Source organism: Theropithecus gelada, chromosome 17, assembly GCF_003255815.1.
Source record: "Theropithecus gelada isolate Dixy chromosome 17, Tgel_1.0, whole genome shotgun sequence".
NCBI lineage: Eukaryota > Metazoa > Chordata > Mammalia > Primates > Cercopithecidae > Theropithecus > Theropithecus gelada.
Window position 1 is genome coordinate 89,360,439 of NC_037685.1, and position 20,842 is coordinate 89,381,280.

Genomic DNA, 20,842 nt, shown 5'->3' on the forward strand with positions numbered 1-20,842 from the left:
AATTTCTAATGTTAAAATATTGAAAGGAGTTTAAAACTATACAAACAATCTGTAGAACACACTGCATATCTGAGGTGGAGTAATTTTTATATAGTAGAGCTTTTTGTTCCATTTTTTTAGTAGGCTCAGTGGACTTTCAGAGGCATATGCCAGCATCTTTAGGCATCATTATAGTCAATAGGAATTGAGCTAATAGATATGTTAAATAATTTGCAGTTAAATATATGAAAGTTCAGTTCTACACCTTGATGAGCACAGTGTCAAAGTTAAAATATTATAATTATTTTCCTCCAATGTGACAGTATATGTCTTCTAGAGAACAAAAGAGTGAGACACCTCATCTAACCTTCAGGCCTGGAACTGAAGCTAAATTTACAAAGCAGTGTAGTTTTTGGTGTAACACTAGTCTATTCTTGTTCTTCTCAAACTTGTTTCCTCACTGTCTAAAAGTCACTGTTAAATATCTGCTTTACATATAATAAGCAACAACAAAAATATGTACTTACATAAGCAGTGATGTTCATCTCCTCAGCAAGGAATGCAGAGGTAAAAAAAATCTCTCACTTTCACACATCTTACTTCATATTATGGGAAGTGAAACTGGCACTAAAAAGACAAAAAATTATATTCTACATTAGAAAAGGTGATTTAAAAAGAGAAAACAACAACGGGAACTGGGATAAGAGCTGTCAACTGAGGAACATTTTGACATTCTATACAAGTTTTTCAGGGAAGACCTCACTGAAAGAAGGTGGCATTGGGGCAAAGACTTAAAGGAGGTGATCAAGTGAGCCGTGTGACTATCCAGGAGAATAAATTTCCAAGTAGGAAAAGCAGCAAGAAAAAGTCCTTGAGGAATGAGTAGATCTGACAAGGGGAAGGGGGAGAGTGGAGCCAAATAGGCAGCAGGAAGTGTAGTGGCAGAAGGGGTCAGAGTGGTAATCAGAGGGCCAGGCTCTTGGAAGCTACAGTAAAGACTGGCTTAAACTCCAGCTGAACTGAGGAACCATTGCAGGCTTTAAAAAACAAAGTGAAATCTAACCTATATTTCAATACGATTACTCCAATTACTATGATGAAAATACCAAATAAGGAAGACAGGGAAGAATGCACAGGGCTCAGGAAAGAGTCTTGGCAATAACCCAGATAAGAAACTATAGTGCCTGGATTAGCATGGTTGCATTGGAGATTAGAAAAGAGTCAAGAATAACTCCACAGGTTTTGACCAGAGCAAGTGAACCAGAGCAAGTCGCTATCAACTTAGATGGAGAATGCTAGTTTTATAGCAGGAGGGATAGATATCAAACTTTGGTTTGGGATATGATCATCAGATTTCTTTCTTACTCTTTTTTTTTTTTGAGATGAAGTCTGGCTCTGTTGCCCAGGCTAGCGTGCAGTGGAGCGATCTCAATTCATTGCCATATCCGCCTCCCGGGTTCCCGCCATTATCCTGCCTCAGCCTCCCCAGCAGCTGAGACTACAGGCGCCCGCCACTATGCCCGGCTAATTTTTTGTACTTATAGTAGAAAAAGGGTTTCACCGTGTTAGCCAGGATGATCTCGATCTCCTGGCCTCGTGATCTGCCCACCTCGGCCTCCCAAAGTGTTGGGATTACAGGCGTGAGCCACCACGCCCGGCCCAGATTTCTTGTTAGCTATTCAAATGGGGGATTTGAGTAGGCAAATTTGTTTCAAACTGCAGGGCAAAGTTCAGAGTGGAAGTATATGCTTGTGAATTACCAATACATAGATGCTATTTAAGACTGACACTGAAAGAAATAAAGAGGGAGTGTCAATACAGAAAAAGAAAGATCAAAAACAGAGCCTTGGAACGTTCAAACATTAAAAGATTTGTTCTGAACGAAATTTACAAAAGGGATTAAGAGGAGGAGCCAGTGGACCAGACAATTAGAAGGAAAATATGAAAATGATGTAAATAAAAAGTTTCAAAAGGTGGAAATTATCACTTTGCTACTGAGAGGTCAAGAAGGACTGGATTTAGTACATGAAGATAATTACTTACCTTGATAAAATCAATATATATGGAGACATGTTGGGAAAATCCTTCTTTAATTGGGTTTATAAAAGATTTTGAGAATGTGATGAGAAGAATTGGAGACAGCTAACTTTTTGAGACTTTTACTGTAATAAGTGTAAGGCATTGACTTGCAAAGTAGTGCCATCAATGCAAGGTTCTTGTATTATTATTTTCATCATTTAATACAGATGAAAAAGTATTGATAGGAGAGTGTTGGGAAGGGAAGAACATCGTCCGTTTAAATGATACAGAAAGGGGGACGGGAAGTACTGGGTAAAGGAGGGTGTGGTCTCTGGTTAGGATCCATCACCACAGACCTAGGTGAGGACAGGCGCTCCTGCCTTCATGCCCAAATGTTGCATTTCCCAAGACCACCCTGGCCGGCCATGTCCCCATTCTGTGCCTATATAAAACTCAGAGACCTGCCAGGCCCAGTGACTCATGCCTGTAATCCCAGCACTTTGGGAGGCCGAGGTCAGGAGATAGAGACCATACTGGCCAACATGGTGAAACCCGTCCCTACTAAAAATACAAAAATTAGCCGGGCGTGGTGGCGGGCGCCTATAGTACTAGCTACTCAGGAGGCTGAGGCAGGGAGAATCGCTTGAACCCTGGAGGCGGAGGTTGCAGTGAACTGAGATCCTGCCACTGCACTCCTTCCTGGCGACAGAGCAAAACTGCGTAAAAAACAAAAACAAAAACAAAAACTGAGACCCTAGCAAGGCACACATGGGCCGCTGCAGCTGGATGTCAAGAGGAGCAGGTCGAGGGAAGAAGACACAAGCAGCTGGATGTTGAGAGGACATGGGGGGAGCACGCTGGCTGAAGAGCACACAGACAGACACCAGCATGCCTGCAGATCATAAGGCCATCAGGCCATGGACTGGGGGAACGAGTGGGAGTTTGGCCAGGACAGTCAGAGGAGAGCCAGGGCGGCCAAGCCGCCCAACTCCTAGGGAAAACCATGTCTTTTCTGGTTCCCCCATCTGCTGAGAGTTATCTCTACTCAGTAAAACCTTATACTCATTCTCCAAGCCCACGTATGATCTGATTCCTCCATACACCAAGGCAAGAAACCCCAAGATATAGAAATCCCTGTGTCCTTGTGATAAGGAAGCTGGTCTAATTGAGCTAACACAAGCCGCCTATACATGGCTAAACTAAAAGAGCGCCCTGTAAAACACACCCACTGGGGCTTCAGGAATTGTAAACATCACCTCTAGATGCTGCCGTGGGGTTGGAGCCCCACAGCCGGCCGGTCTGCATGCTTCCTTAGAGGTTTGAGCAGCAAGGCACGGAAGAGGTGAGCCACACTCCCATCGCACACCCTGCAAAAGGGACAAGGGAACTTTTCCAGTTTCAGTATCCTGTTTTGTGCTCAGTGGAATAATCTCAGAAACACAGAGTCAACGTTGATGTAGGGGAGAAGACTGAATAAACTATATTCTTAAGCATGTGACAAGAGATAGGATCTAGTACAATTTACTCATCTATGGAAACAGCAGAGAAGACAGAGTACACAGTGAAAGTGGTTGGAGATGATTGTTTTGGGAAGGAGGGAAGTCTGTGAAAGTTTGCTTCTAATTTCTATATTTTCTCAATGAAATAAATGAACTGCTTGGCTGAGCATAAGAAAGGTGGTGGGGAAGTAGAGATTGAAGAAGAGAGGAGAAGGTGGGAGGTAGTCTTCTGGGATAGTGAGAGACTATGTAGAGGTGGGAGGTATACTGTTTTTGTCTGGCAAGGCTAAAGGCTCACTGGACATTAATCATCCAACATTTAAAGTTGGAATAGTTAAACATGATTGTGTATTTTTTCTTCAGCCACATTCAGCTTCATGGTACAAGGTTAACGCGAAGAGAGTTTTGAATTTAACTCAGGTTGAAGTTCGACATGACAAAGCAAGAGAAGACAAAGATTGCTGAAGGTTGGGGACAAGCGAAAGTGAGCAGAAAATAAAAAGGCTGGAATTCTTGGAATTCAAATGAAGAAAATTAAGATCAAGAAAGGGTTACAGTAATTACTAATGATTAATGATCCAGTCTAGCTACAGCCATGGAAATGAAAAGAATAACTGGGTGGAGCACAGTCATTGTAAGATAACTATTCAACTACTTGAGAATCTCTTACAGAGGAAGACTGGGATTGTTTATGTAAACACTGAAATGACAAAGAATTAAATATGAAGTAGTGAGGAAGAGAGAGAGCCAGAAACTGAAATACTTGAGAGATGAGCATGACTAAACTTGGGATTTGTTAGGTTATTGGCAATATAGTGCAAAGACCTGGGATTCAAAGCTTAGGAACTTTAAAGAAGAGAGGGATAGAAGGTCTGGAAGAAATACTGAGAAGTAATGGAGACATCTACTCCACTGCTAGGTCTAGTAGTATGAATTATGGAGAGTGAACTTCCAGTAATTGAGAAGGAAAAGGGGGAAATAGAGGTTTTGGAGAACAACCAGGTTTCAATTAGAGCGAGAAGGGAAGGGGAAATTGAAGAGGTTAAGAATGTGGGCACAAAGAGGAGATGGAATGAACTCTGCACTCCAGAGTGGTGGAAAAGTTTAAGGTGGTAAAGAGGGATGACAGACAGGGACAGAATAGGAGAACTGGATGGGAGGGACTGATAATTTAGGGCTTTTCATGGTGATCAATTTAAAAATCCTGGAAAATAGGCTTAATGAGTTTCATGGCAAATGATGGTGGTGAGCTTAGACAGTGAGAAAGAGGGGGTCCAATGATCTCATGTCATACCTTCCAGCAAACAACTAGAGCTGGAAAAGGATGGTCATACTCCAAGCATACTTTTTTTTTTTTTTTGAAATGGAGTCTCGCTCTGTTGCCCAGGCTGGAGTGCAGTGGCGCAATCTTGTTTCACTACAAGCTCGGCTTCCCAGGTTCATGCCATTCTCCTGTTTCAGCTTCCCGAGTCGCTGGGATTACAGGCGCCCGCCACCATGCCCGGCTAATTTTTTGTATTTTTAGTAGAGATGGGGTTTCACCGTGTTAGCCAGGATGGTCTCCATCTCCTGATCTTGTGATCCGTCAGCCTTGGCCTCCCAAAGTGCTGGGATTACAGGCATGACCCACTGCGCCTGGCCATTCCAAGCATTATTGGCTCCTTCTAAGACCTTCTAGATTGAAGGATATCCTTATGAAAGGTTGAGATTAAGAACATGCTTATAGCAAAACTGACAAATGGCATCTAAATAAACTTAAGAACTTCTTGACAGCAAAAGAAACTATCAGGAGAGAAAACAGACAACCTATAGAATGGGAGAAAAGATTTACAAACTATGCCTCTGACAAGGGTCTAATATTCAGCATCCATAAAGAACTTAAACAAATTTACAAGAAAAAACAATTCCATTAAAAAGTGGACAAAGAATGTGAACAGACACTTTTCAAAAGAAGACATGCATGCATATGAACCAGTACATGAACAAGATTAGTGAGGCACCAAGAAGCATGTGAAAAAAAGTTCAATATCACTGATCATTAGAGAAACGCAAAGCAAAACAACAATGAAATATCGTCTCACACTAGTCAGAATGGCTATAATTAACAAGTTCAAAAATAACAGATGCTTGTGAGGTTACAGAGAATAGGGAATGCTTATACACTGATGGTGGAAATGTAAATTAGTTTAACTATTGTGGAAAGCAGTTTGACGATTCCTGAAAAAGCTAAAAACAGAACTACCGTATGAGCCAGCAATCTTATTACTGGCTATATACCCAGAGGAATAGAAATTATTCTACCATAAAGACACATCTATGTGAGAGTTCATTGCAGCCCTATTTGCAATAGCAAAGACATGGAATCAACCTGAATGTCCATCAGTGACAGATTGGATAAAGAAAATGTGGTATGTATACATCATGGAATACAATGCAGCCATAAAAAAAAACAAGATCATGTCTTTTGTGGCAACATAAATGGAACTGGAGGCCATTATTCTTAGCAAACTAATGCAGGAACCGAAAACTAAATATGCGTGTTCTCACTTGTAAGTAAGAGCTAAATTATGAGAAGACTTGAATACATAGAGGGGAACAACAGAGGGGCCTCCTTGAGGGTGGAGGGTGGGAGGAAGGAGAGGAACAGAAAAAATAACTATCGGGCACTAGGCTTAGTACCTGGGTGACAAAATAACCTTTACAATGAACCCCCATGCCATGAGTTCACCTATATAACAAACCTGCACATGTATGCCTGAACCCAAAATAAAAGTGGGGGAAAAAAAAAAAAAACCTTTCAACAAAATGGCCTAGCCCTTGTGGAGATTAAGAAGTCTTCAATGACAAACTTGATAAGTAAATATTGCTGAGTGTATATAGAAAAATGAAGCATTCTGGTTTCTACATTGCATATTAAAAAGCCAAAAGATCATCTTATCAATCCTTTAAAATTTGGCAGATAAGTGAAATAAGTCACCTATTTGTGAGATCATGCAGCATTTCTCTTTCTGTACCTGAATTATTTCACTTATCAAAATGTCCTTCAGTTCATCCATGTTGCCACACATGACAGAGTTTCTTATCTCATAGACGTACACAGTTGAATAGTGGTTATCAGAGCCTGGGGAGGGAATAAGAGAGGGAATGATTGAAAGACATTGGTCAAGGGGTACAAAATTATAGCTAGATAGAAGAAATAAGTTGTGGTGTTCTATAGCACAATAGGGTGACTGTAGTAAGCCACATTATAGTGTATATTTTGAATAACTTGAATATAATATTCTGGATGTTTTCATAAAAAAAGATAAATGTTGGAGGTAGATATGTGAAATGTTGGAGACAGATATGTGAAATACCATCATTTGATCATTACAGGACAAAAGTATTGTACAGTATGTATAAAGAAAGGCAGTGAGGATATTTATATCATTATCAAGGAAAATCTTGAAGTAGAATATATTTTCTTGTTTTATTAGCTAGTGTGAAATTTTTATTATGAAAATATACACATTAAGGTTAAGAAGTTCAACAACTATAAATTGGCATATTGAGAAAAATAAGTCATTTGTGTAAACCTATTTCTTATACTATACTCCTTTTTTTGGTCCCGAGTGTTGTCAACCATTTTGACTGCATCGTGGTTCTCCTCAAAAACATCCAAAGTGTGTACAAACACACAAACACATAAATCGGTGAACCGAAAGTACACCCTTACGAAAGTTCTGCATTTTGCTTACTTTTTTTTCACTTAATAATATGTAATAGAAATCTTGCGATGCTTTCCTCAACTAATTTTATGATACTTTTTACTTTTACCTCTATGTTGTTGAACCACATGAGTTTTTATAAAGCCATGCAAAGTAGGTTAGAAAACTACTTAATTGCTTTTCTAAATGACTAACCAGTCATCTCTACATCACTGATTGAGTTACCAGTGTTTCAATTATCATAATTTTATAGTACTTCAAAAAAATTAGGTGATGTTATCCTTTCTTCATTACTCTTATAGGATTTTTCTGCTGATTCCTACAAGCTTATTCTTCTAAATGGTCATTTTTATTACTTCATCAAGAAAGGTTATTTCAAGAGGATTTGAATTATTAGAGTTAATAATATATATCAGGGTTTTTTTTTTTTTTTTTGGAACACAAGAGAATGCCATTTGCAGAGAACAAGAAAATAATATGAAGGTGATGCTAAGTTCATGTTCCCCAAATTAGTGGGAGCATAACATAGTAAATCAGGAAGAAACAGGATGTTCTGATGAAAATCTTAAGATGTTATTTCAATGTGCTAGAATTTATTGGGGTTCTGGCTATAAGATTTAAAATGTCTGACAAGTAGAGAAGGTAACTTTTCATGGGATTCATCCCCTTATAGGAAGGATCTGCAAAAGTAGATAATATAAAAGGAATTAATTAAATACTAGAAAGAAAAACCATAATAATGTATAATGATGCTATGCCATTTCTATAGTTTTAGTATAAAAATTATACTTTTGCTGGTTACTACTTATTTCAACCCAGTTCCCCTTTTTCTCTTCAATTTTATATGCAAGATCAGTACCAGAGATGAGTTTGCAATAGTTTTTCAAGTTGCTTTGAAAGATATCTACAATTTCTTTCTGCTTTTATAAAGAATGGAAGTCAAACTAGAAGAATATACAGTGTGTGATAAATTGATATATTTTTCATTACTTGAGAACGTGAACTATTTTCTCTCCTATATATTTAGCTGTTTTGGCTTTGAACCTTTGCACTTCAATCAAAGTGTAATTTTGAAGGAAGACTGTGTCTTAAGTTTTATTGAAGACTCAGCTATGTTTTCTGTTTCACTGACTTCACCAGAACTAAATAACTCAGCAGTGAAAACACACTGCTTGCTACCATTTGAAATACCCACTGCCCATAGGCATAATTGTCCATCAATCCTATAGAAATCTGTAAATTTATTTAGAAAGTCTGCAAATGAGAATGATCCAATAATATGTACCCATAAGAAAGAAGGTAGAGAAAATATTGGAAACAAATATTCTTCTATTATCTCCTCAGCTTCCACTATAGTTAGCTCCATTATAAACACAAAATGGAAGAACTTTTCATGACAAGTTGCAAAATTCCTGACTGAATGATTGTAGACGTTTTAGCTGTATACTTAAGATGAAATAGATAAATGTGCGTGACATATGTATAATTACTCAATTATCATTGTGTGTATGTGTAATCTTGAGTAGCTCATATCCTAATACATTAGGTTTTAAAGCTTTAAATGATGTCAGCAAGCCTCTATGTGATGCACACCTACAGAGCCAGCAAACTCATGCCATAAACATTGCTATGATCTCTAATAACCAGCTATATGTTGGGTAAATACATTTAGGTTTAGAAATAGCAAATTATTGGGCCATTTGCTTTATTTCTAATGTGAAAGGCTCGGGGGGATCTATAAATACTCTAAACTCATACTTGCCATGGAAAAATTTTACTCGTCGCTGAATTATTACTTGGCCTCTGAAAATCATTATCATCATTTGGCTCACTTGGAGAGATAATTTACCTCATATGGACAAGCACTTTTCTCCCAAGAGGGAGTGAGTTTTACTAGCCTGCGCTTCATAGGATCAGAAATACTTTTAATTGTTTCTTTAGTGCTGATAGCTTCTTTCAACTGGTGAGAGGACTAATCATCTTATGCAAATACCAAGCCAATGAAATAATATGATGTTTGTATTCAAAGCAATTATATTGCCACTTCAATTTCTGTTCTGTATTCATAGATTTCAATAAGAAACCCTGACACATCAATTGTGATCTTTTTCACTTGACCTCTAATTAGTAGAATGCATTTAGAATATGTTTGAAGATTTTAAAGATTTTATATATATATATGACAAGTTATGTAGATTAATTATGTAGTGTCTTGATAGCTTAATTTGGGAAAATGAACTTAAACATTCAGAATTTTAAAATATGATTTAAAAAATTGTTTTCGAAGAACACGATAAATTTTCTAAGAATACAATAGATAATAAAAATAAAATGATCGACCATATTTATCTCTTGAGCATCTTCTTTTTTTTCCCTAGACTTGTAACTAAATAGCTCAGTGAAAGACTGCTAGATTATTGATTACACACATGTCATCAATGGCTCCCCATATGCAGGCCTAAACACATACCCACATGTACACGCACATACACTCACAGATTCTGTAGTATTTTGTTCTATTTTTAGTCTTCCCAATAGTCAAGTTCTCATTTCTGTATGAAATATACTCCCTAAATCACTCTGGACCTCTACCTTGGGCAGCTTTATGCATCCTAAATAAAGATAGCAGGGCTGTGGCCTCTCCTAAGAACAAGGTTCTTATTTCAGGAGTCAGACGCCAAGCAACAGGAGTCCCAAAGCAGCATCTGACTCGAGCTTGTCAAGCTTCACAGGCTGTTGTTTTCCTTGCCTCCTCACTGTCCTGGAGACTGCTTGATTGTCCTCTTGAAGCTTTCACCATTGATTCCCATTTTCTTGCTGTGATGCTCTTCCTGAAAGATATAGGGGCTCGTACAGATTGTTCTAATGAGAATAATGCAGAGAGCTCTTACAAAGGAGATGTGTGGGGAGCAGGAAGGAAGCACCAGCGATGCCCAAATGATTTCTTTAATCTGTCTTTTCTATTAATCTACATGTTGTGCACCCCATTCCCTTGAGAGGTGTGCCGTGATATGTTGATGTTTGAGACGGGCAGATTTTGTATTTATATAGCCCTGGATTGGGGAGGAGGAGCACTCTGCCTTTCATTATCTTTTCCTTGAGACTTCAAGACAGAAGGAAGAAAAGGGTTTGTTGTATGTATGTTTTTCAGCTAGAAAAGTGATGCTAATTGACAGAGAACCTGCTCACAATATCCCATTCTGGGTGGCCCAGTCTACATCACATAGCTTCTGTAGTATCAGTCAGAATCATTTTATTGTTTTTCCTCTGAATTTTGTGAAAAGAATAATATATTAGACAGAGAAAGAGAAATTGAGAAGGAGGGACTAAAAATGAAAAAGAGAGGGACAGTTTCTTGAACAGTAAAGACTTTTTTAACAGGAGTTACAGTGCAAGTGAAAATACACGGCAGCAATTGAGATGCAGATCCAAGTTCTGTTTTATTTACTTTAAAGCATTACAGATGCGCTCAAAAGACAAGCCATCAGTCAGCAATGACAGGGGACATGAAAATGTATAAGAATAAATTGAGCTTTAATTTTTCTTGACTAAGTATAGACATTTATCATAACTAACGCACTTATAATAGCATAGTACACTCTTGTTTTTTCCTTCTATTTAGTAATCCCATCTATTTTGTTTTGTGTCTTAAACCTAATTAGACAACAACAGTCCAGGATTCTGCAAAATGACAATATTTCTTTTAACCAATATTGGCGAAATCAGCTGCAATTAAAGTTATGGCAAGAGTTTATGCAAAAACAGTGTGATGTTTTTGCTAAATAGTGTGTGAAGTCCTCCTACTTGTGACACCTAATTACTGGTGTCATGCTTGCAACAGCAGCATCTGTGCACACTCAACACTCTAATGGGCAGCTCCTACAGGACTAATGTATTTTAATTGATAGTGTTTAGCGTGGCTTTTGGTTTCTCTCTCATATGAGAAGCTATGCCCTTCTGCTCTCCTGTCCCCAAATGAGCTGGCTCTCTGCTGGGGAACTCACAGTACAGATGGTCAACAAAAGGTGAAGATTGCCAGGATTCCAGCTATCAGTCTCTTTTCATTCAAGATAAAATCTGAATTACTAATCAGCTTCCTTCTGCCCCCACACTCAGTGTTACTCTAGCCCAAGCTGTTTACATTTGGACTTAATGCTAATCTCTCTTTGTCAAATGGCTTTATCAAGTCCCATTTGATTTGAAACATACCTTCCTAACTAGCAAATCAGGGCCAGACCATTTTAGTTCCTCATCACTCATAGTTCATTTCAAATACAAATTGTTCTTTCCCTGGGGAAAGAGCTAAAGCCTGGTTAAATTTCATCTCTGGTATCATCTGAAATGGGAAGAAAAAGTACTTGAACACAATAGAACTAAATGACAAATCACGTGTGGTTCACATGAATCTGGATAGTGCATCCTCCATAGAATTGTTATCAATGTTATTATGTTTAGCTCTTCACAAATAGCACATTTACACTTTAGAGTTTTCTGAGCTCTGTGTCCTTAGTTCTTTGATAAGAAGTCAGGTATATAAAAAAGAATAAATAGAATTATGTACACCTTTCACTGCATGGACCTTAGCAATGCTTGTATCATTTTCTTTGTTACTAAAAAACTTTAAAAAATCATTTGCAATTGCTCAACACATAGGATACAGTTGTAAAGAAAGAGTCTACAAAATAGTGTATAATTCACCAGACTACTGTGCTTGAAACATCTGAGAAGGAGCAGCCTGGAGAATATGACAGAGTCAATCCCTGGTTTAGAAGGAAGCAGGAAATTGTCTACCCCTTGCTGGCCAATTAGCAAGAGTCTGCGTCCTTAGTTTTAAAGACAGTAAGCAGTGGACCTGCCTATATGGCCACCCAAAAGGAAATGTTGCAAAGTTCTAATGAGATGCTGTTAATTTTGAGTGATATTCAGTCTAGTCCTCTTTTTGCATTAGGGGAAAAAAGGGACATAAAATTGCACTCCTTAAATCATGATCCTGGTGCTGGTTTCTAGGCAACCACAAGTGAATGAAACAAAAAAAAAAAAAGAAGAAAGAAAGAAAAGAGAGACTTTGGAAGATTTTTTTTTTCCTGAATAAAATACATGTTTTTGCCTGTCAATCAGTTTATTTTTTTTTACATATTCTGTAGTGAAATAGTTTCTAAATCTGAGCTTTAAATTAAAGAAGAAATCACTAAGGATAAATGCTATGTGCTTCTGTTTACGCTTTAAAAAGACATCCTTCTTAAAAGCAACTTAATGAGATTAAGATGTTAAATTCTGTATATATTAGGAAGTAGACATTCTTACAGATATATGCAGGCTCATCCTTTCTTGGTAGCAAACATTAAAAACCAAAACAACAAAAGCAGTGTTGCAAGACTAAGCAAAGAAATGAAACCAAAGCAATTAAACAGCTACTTCAACATAAACACTTAGTAATATTGAAGGCTATCATGGAGGTGCACACATAGTCTGCTGGATAATAGTGCTTTATGCTTACATAATTTTCACTTTGCAATTTAATTTATATTAACTGGTTTAGTTCTCACAACAATGTTTTGAGATAGGAATTATTATCTCATATTACAGGTGGGGAAATTATCCAATTTCTACTAATATTAAGGATAATTTTAAGGTTTTTATTTGGGTCTTCTAATTTCTGAATCAGAGATTAGTTTTGTTAACTTCAGAATGAACAAAATAGCCCTCTCTTTATATTATCCCTACACACACACACACACAAAAAAAAAAAAAAAAAGAGAGAGAGAAAAAAACTAAAGAATTAAAAAATGAAATCTCCAGTTCTAGCATAGGTCATTCAAAACAAACAGAACTTCAGATATCATCATAGAAATTAATATTATTTTTACTTTAGTGTATAATAGATGTTCAATCTCAAATTTTATAACTTGGCCAACAGCATGCTAAACTTGATTTACCTTTTTCTGCATATGTTCTAAAACTTTATGTTATGTATAATGTAGAAATATTGCCTGCTTTTTAAAAATCATATATACAAATAATGTAGACTTAAAATAAAAATCAAAATTACAAATTTTTGGTTTCAAACCTCAATTAGTCTCTGGCATTAATAGTCACTAAATAAAGGTTTTTTAATAAATGAATTAATAAACTATTCTACCACACAATTTTACATTTTATGAGAAAGGGTAATTTATGCCAGACACAATTTAACAGTTTAGGTCAACATTAGAGATGCAAAGACAAGTAAGACACTCCTTGGCAAAGTTCTTTTAGGGGCAATAGGCACAAAGACAAATATTATCATAATTTACATACAATATTCTGCAGTTTATGTAAATGCATAGTATATCATGAGAATGAAAGGAATGCCACCTGGGCCAACCTGAAGAAGATAGAGGTAAATGGGTCAAGCACACTTTCGGTGAAATGCCAAAAGTCAGCCTTAATCTCCGGATCTTTTCCAATCACAATTACAATGTGGTTAAAAAGCAACCTCGAACCATGCAAAATACATTGCACATCAAACATACATGCTCTGAATGCAACTGTGTTCCAACAATATTAAAATAAGAATTATTCTCTGCTGGAAGCAGTAGCTCACGCCTGTAATCCCAACACTTTGGGAGGCCAAGGCAGGTGGATCACCTGAAGTCAGGAGTTTGAGACCAGCCTGGCCAACATAGCAAAACCCTGTCTCTACTAAAATACAAAATTATCCGGGTGGCACATGCTTGTAATCCTAGCTACTTGGGAGGCTGAGGCAGGAGAATCACTTGAACCTAGAAGGTGGAGGTTGCATTGAGCCGAGATCGTGCCACTTCACTTCAGCTTGGGCAAAAAGAGCGAAACTACATCTGAATATATATATATATATATTCTCTCAGATATTTGTAGAATAAGAAATATTCTGAGATAGGCAGAGCAATATCTCTCTATTTCCTTGTGCATATAATAGAGAGAAATACATATATTTACATTATAAAAAAGAAGTGAGAACTTATGAATATTCTAGGAAACTAATGACTTCCATCTTTCGCAGGCACATTCTTACATTCTTAATTTTAACACTAAAAGTTCTGAATAGTTATGTTTGCTATTTCTGTTTCTTAAAATGTCTTCTACTTCCCTCATCCCAAATATTCTTAGTTTATTAAAATAATCCTAATTATTATATGACCTTTCCTGATGCTCTCTGATCAGCCATAACCTATTAATTCCATAATATTTATGTAGAACCATAGGAAACTCAATGAATAATATTTTGATTATTATTATGCATTATCATTTGCCCAAATTGGTTCCAGACAGATGCATGTCCCTTTACAACTTACTTGTTAAATATGTTTGAATTTTACAAACATATATAAATTAAGTTTGGTAAATATTTTCATAATTGATGAGATTAATTAATAAGTCCTGCAATTACAGAAGTGATCATACCAAGAGAAGAGCCAGAAACTATATTAGCAATGTGTATCAGTTCATTCTCACACTGCTATGAGGAAATACCCAAGACTGGGTAATTGACTCACAGTTCTGCATTGCTAGGGAGACCTCAGGAAACTTACAAACACAGCTGAAGGCAAAGGAGAAGCAGGCACTTTCTTCAAAAGGCAGCAGGATGGAGTGAGTGCCAAGCAGAAAGGAAAGCACCTTATAAAACTGTGTGATCTCATGAGAACTCACTCACTGTCATGAGAACAGCATGGAGGAGACTGCCCCCGTGATTCAGTTATTTCACCTTTTCTGCCCTCAACACGTGGGGATTATCAGGATTACAATTCAGGATGAGATTTGGGTGGGGATACAGCGCCTAACCATATTATGATTAAATGGCTGGTTTATTAGAGATAATATAGATACAATAGGGAGTCTATTGCCGAGACTCACTTAAAAAGTCATTTTGTCTAGGTTTTTATGGTATTAGGTCTAACATTTAAGTCTCTAATCCATCTTGAATTAATTTTCGTATAAGGAGTAAGGAAAGGATCCAGTTTCAGCTTTCTACTTATGGCTAGCCAGTTTTCCCAGCACCATTTATTAAATAGGGAATCCTTTCCCCATTTCTTGTTTCTCTCAGGTTTGTCAAAGATCAGATGGCTGTAGATGTGTGGTATTATTTCTGAGGACTCTGTTCTGTTCCATTGGTCTATATCTCTGTTTTGGTACCAGTACCATGCTGTTTTGGTTACTGTAGCCTTATAGTATAGTTTGAAGTCAGGTAGCGTGATGCCTCCAGCTTTGTTCTTTTGACTTAGGATTGTCTTGGAGATGCTCATTGCGGCACTATTCACAATAGCAAAGACTTGGAATCAACCCAAATGTCCATCAGTGACAGACTGGATTAAGAAAATGTGGCACATATACACCATGGAATACTATGCAGCCATAAAAAAGGATGAGTTTGTGTCCTTTGTAGGGACATGGATGCAGCTGGAAACCATCATTCTTAGCAAACTATCACAAGAACAGAAAACCAAACACTGCATGTTCTCACTCATAGGTGGGAACTGAACAATGAGATCACTTGGACTCGGGAAGGGGGACATCACACACCGGGGCCTATGATGGGGAGGGGGGAGGGGGGAGGGATTGCATTGGGAGTTATACCTGATGTAAATGATGAGTTGTTGGGTGCTGACGAGTTGATGGGTGCAGCACAGCAACATGGCACAAGTATACATATGTAACAAACCTGCACGTTATGCACATGTACCCTAGAACTTAAAGTATAATAATAAAAAATAAAAAAAAAAAGTCATTTTGGCTGAAAATTTCTGATACCAAAATCTTGCCCAGAATAATTCAATAAAAACAAAGAGATCTCTGTCTAAAAATAGCAACTCTGTTTGTTTATTTGTTATATCCTGATGATGGCAATGTGGAACTGTAAAATAATAAATAATTCAAACTATTTGCCTATTAATCCAAGGCATTATTTTGAAATTAGCCAATAAAATCACAACAATTTTTCAGTATAGAAAATAATAATAATTGAAATGTTAGCAAGTGCACACTACAAGAGAAGATGCATTTATTAGAAACAAAATGAGAAAAGATTACTTAGGCATTCATCTCTGTCTTCAGAGAAGAGGATAAAATAATTTCATAGTAGTGTTTGGAAGGTCTTGTTGTCACTATACAGGTAGCCTCCACCAGGGAATCAACTAGAAAGTAGAAACTATTTTTTTTTTTTCTTATTTTAACTAACATACTGCAAATTTCTCAGCAATGATTTAAATCACTATTGCTAGCTTGTAATTATAACAAAGTACTGTTACCATTGCCTCGGTAATGGTATTTTGTTTGCTTGACCAATTTACCTCTGTCTTCTTCAGGTTGGCCCAGGTGGCATTCCTTTCATTTTCATGATACACTATTTAATACTCCAGCAAGAATAATTAAATATAATATTAAGGACTATTTTTTTCAAAGTTTACATGGAATATTCTAAACCTACATAGAGATAGAGAAAACCACAATATAAAATCACCAGTATACCCATCATCTATATTCATCAAAGAAACAAATAAACACACAAAATATCATCAACTGAAGCCAATGGGGGAAAATAAGTAGACAGGTATGTTACAATATATTATTTTAAATATCCAGTTTTTAAGAGAAAATTGTCAGATACAAAGAAACAGGAAAGGGTGATCTGTACTCAGGGAAAAAATGGAGATGTCATCAAGATGGTTGACTAGATGTGCCTGGGACTATCCTCCTCCTCAAATATGGAACAAAATAACAAATAGATAACCACACTTGGTTCAAGTGTGGTTGAATAACAAGTAGATAACTTGCTAACTCAAAGTAGCAAATAAATAACCACACTTAACTGTCAAATACAGTATTTAAGATTGAACATTGGAATTAAGCAGGGGAGTGACAGGGACCTTCTGTGGTACTGAAAGGAGAGACAGGTGAAGAAACTGACCTGGCGGGACTTGCTGAGAGCCAGGAGGAACTACCCATTGCAGGGAAAATTGTAAGTGAGAGATACCCACCATTCCACATTCCCACCATGGACACCTGCAACCCTAGCCACAGAAGAGCCTGTTGGCCCTCACAGGCCCTGAGGCCAACTAGTACAGAGAGCTGTCAGAATTCTGCACCATGGCATTGTTTTAGAGATGGAATTCACACTGGGGCCCACTCATCCCCCGAGCTGCAGCAGCATAACACCATTTTGAGAGCCAAGTCCCCACCAGACTATATTCTGTCGTTGATTCCAATATTCCCTGCATATCCACATCCCTATATACCCATTGACAATTCTCCACATTCACGCAGAGGACTGCAGTGTCATGATGCCACTGGCTGCAACATTGTGGCTGGGACCCCAGCACTCTAGCCCACACAGTGTCCTACACTTTGGGGAACAGGCAGAGCAGCTCATCAGGGAGGCCATACCCGAGACAAAGGGAGCCAAATTGTGCACTGCCCAGAAGCTAGGACCCACCTTCCCAGGGCTGCTACCGCTGACAGCAACCCACCCATGGTGGTGGCAGGACCACCATGGACTTGCATATGCCTTAATGGGGTCTGATGAGCAGCTTGTCACACATACTGTCTGGAAGCCTGAAGACAGATTTATACTACCCACTGGCAACAATGCCAATGCCCAGACATGCCATACGGGGGTCTGAATATTGGCCCTCCCAGCTCACCATCATTTATACCCGCATACTTCAAATGGGGTCCTCTCCTGCCTGCCTGTTGCTGCTGCTGCCACTGCCACCTGTGTGCAGTCTGGGGGTCGGAGGATCAGCCCTCCTGCCCTGCTGCTGACAGGGCCTTTGTGCACTCTCCTGGGGCCTGAGGACAGGCCTACTCCCCTCATCACCAGTGATGATAGTGTCCATGAGCCCTTTCTGGGGTCCCAGTAACCAGCCTGCCCAGGCCATTGCCACCACTGCCAGTGCCTGGACACACCTCCTGGGGGACCAAGGATCAACTCCCACCCACTGCTAATGTCACCAGTCCCCACCCAAGTGTGCCACCTGAAGGCCTTGGGATTCACTCACCCAGCTGACTACCACCACTGCTAGCAACCAGCACATATCACCTGGGGGATCTAGGGATGACCTGATGCCACTATTGCCATTGCTGGCACCACTAATACCAACCAGAGCAAAGAGGAAGAGTCCATGTGGTGTGCTGCTGCCACCATTGTGCCTTTGCATGCCACCTGGAGGCCTGAGGACCAGCCCACCCCAACAACCCAACCACTGCTGGTGCCCAAGTATGCTGCTTAGGGGTTCTAGTACTAGCACACCCAGCCCAACACTATCAACCCTGGTGTCTGCATATGCCACCCAGGAACTGGAAGACCAGTGTACCTGGAATCCTTGTCCCTGGCAAAGCCTCGCCACAACCTCTATTAAAAACTGCATTGTAGGCCACTGAGGAACTCACAGACACCACTGATATTGATTGCAGCTGGAGCAATCATACAGAGACTACTCATTGTTATGACTCAGAATCAATGCAAAGTACTCTACCCAATCAACACTATAGATATATCTACAAAAAAGTATTTCCAATAAAAACCAATCCATAAATTTGAAGAAATAATTATTACAACAGATATGCAGATATCAACACAACATAAAAATCATGAAAAAGCAACCAAATATGACACCTCCAAAGAAACAGAATGATTCTCCAATAACATGACACCTCCAAAGAAACAGAATGATTCTCCAATAACAAATCCCCCAAAAGGAAGAATTTTAAATGCCTGAAAACTAATCCAAAATTATGAATTTAAGGAAACTTCGTTAGATACAAGAGAACAAAAGTCAACAGATAGATATACATTATACAAAAGAGGAAAATAGAAATTCTGGAACTAAAAAAATTCAATGAATTGAATTTAAAAAATACATCGAGAGCTTCAACAATAGACAAGATCAGGCAGAGCAAAGAATTTCTGAACTTGAAGACAGGTCTTTTGAAGTAACACGGTCAGATAAAAAATAAGTAAGAATAGAAAACAATAAAAAGTCTATTTGATATACAGAACACCATAAAGCAAAATAATTTGAATTTCTGGGAGTTCCAGAAAGAGAAGAGATGGGCAAAAGCATAGAAAACCAATGTAATGAAATAATAGCTGAAACTTCCCAAGTGTTGTGAGAAATATTGGCATCCATAAACAAAAAGCCCAAAGATTCCCATATATATTCAATCCAAAAAGGTCTTCACTGAGACCTATTATAGTCAAATGTCATAAGTCAAAGACTAAGAGCTAATTCTAAAAACAGCAAGAAAAAAGCATCAAGTCACAGATAAGGGAATTTCCATCAAGCTAATATATTGGTCAGGGGAAACCTTACAGGCCAGGAAAGAATGGGATAATACATTCAAAGTGCTGAAAGAAAGAAAGAAAGAAAGAAAATTGAAAATCTGCCAGTCAAAAATATACCCAATGAGGCTATCTATCAGAAATAAAAGAAATAATGTCTTTTGCAGGAAAAGAAAAACTGAGGGAATTCAACACCATCAGACTGGCCCTACGAGATATGCTTAAGGAAGTCCTACATCTGGAAGAAAAAGAACAATGTCTATCAACATGAATACATATGAAAGTATAAAACTCATTGACATCGTTTGGCAGTATCCCTACCCAAATCTCATCTTGAATGTTCCCATAGTTGCCATTTGTTGTGGGAGGGAAATGGCAGAAGGTATTGGCATGGGGTTACCCCCATGCTGCTGCTTTCATAATAGTGAGTGTGTTCTCACAAAATCTGTTGGTTTAGTAAGCGGCTTCCCCGCCTGTGCTTGGCACTTCCCTCTCTTGCCACCATGTGAAGAAGGATGTGTTGCTTCCCCTTCCACTATGATTCCACGTTTCTTGAGACCTCCTGAGCCATGTAGAACTATGAGTCAATTAAACCTCTTTCCCTTATAAATTACCCAGTGTTGGATATTTCTTCACAGCAGCATGAAAATGGACTAATACACTCACTGGTAGAGCAGATACAAAAATGAAAAAGAGAAACGAATCAAATGTTACCAGTACAGAAAACCACCAAATCTTAAAGATAATCAATGAAGAGAAATAAAGGAAAAATGGGTGTACAAAACAATCAGAATATTATTAGCAAAATGACAGGAGTAAGTCCTTACCTATAAATAACAATTTTGAATAGAAACTGTGTAAATTCCTTGGTTAAAAAATATAGACTGGCTAGTTGGATCAAAAGCAAGACCCAATTATATGCTGCCCACAAGAAACATATTTCACCTGTAAAGACACATGGAGACTGACAGTGAAGGGGTGGAAAAAAATATTCCCTGAAAGTAGAAACTAAAAATATACAGGAGTACAAAATCTATTATGAAATAGATTGTAAGTGAAAAGAAATCATAAAAAGAGACAAAGAAGGTCATTACGTAACGACAAAGGGATCAATTCAGCAAGGGCATATAACAATTGTAAATATGTGGGCACTCAACACTGGAGTACTCAGATATATAAAGAAAACGTTATTAAAACTAAAGAGAGAGATCAACTCCAATACAATAATATTTGGGGACTTCAACACCCTACTTTCAGGAGTGACAAATTGTCTAGACAGAAAATCAACAACGAATCATCAGACGTAACCTGCATTATAAACCAAATGGACCTAATAGACGTTA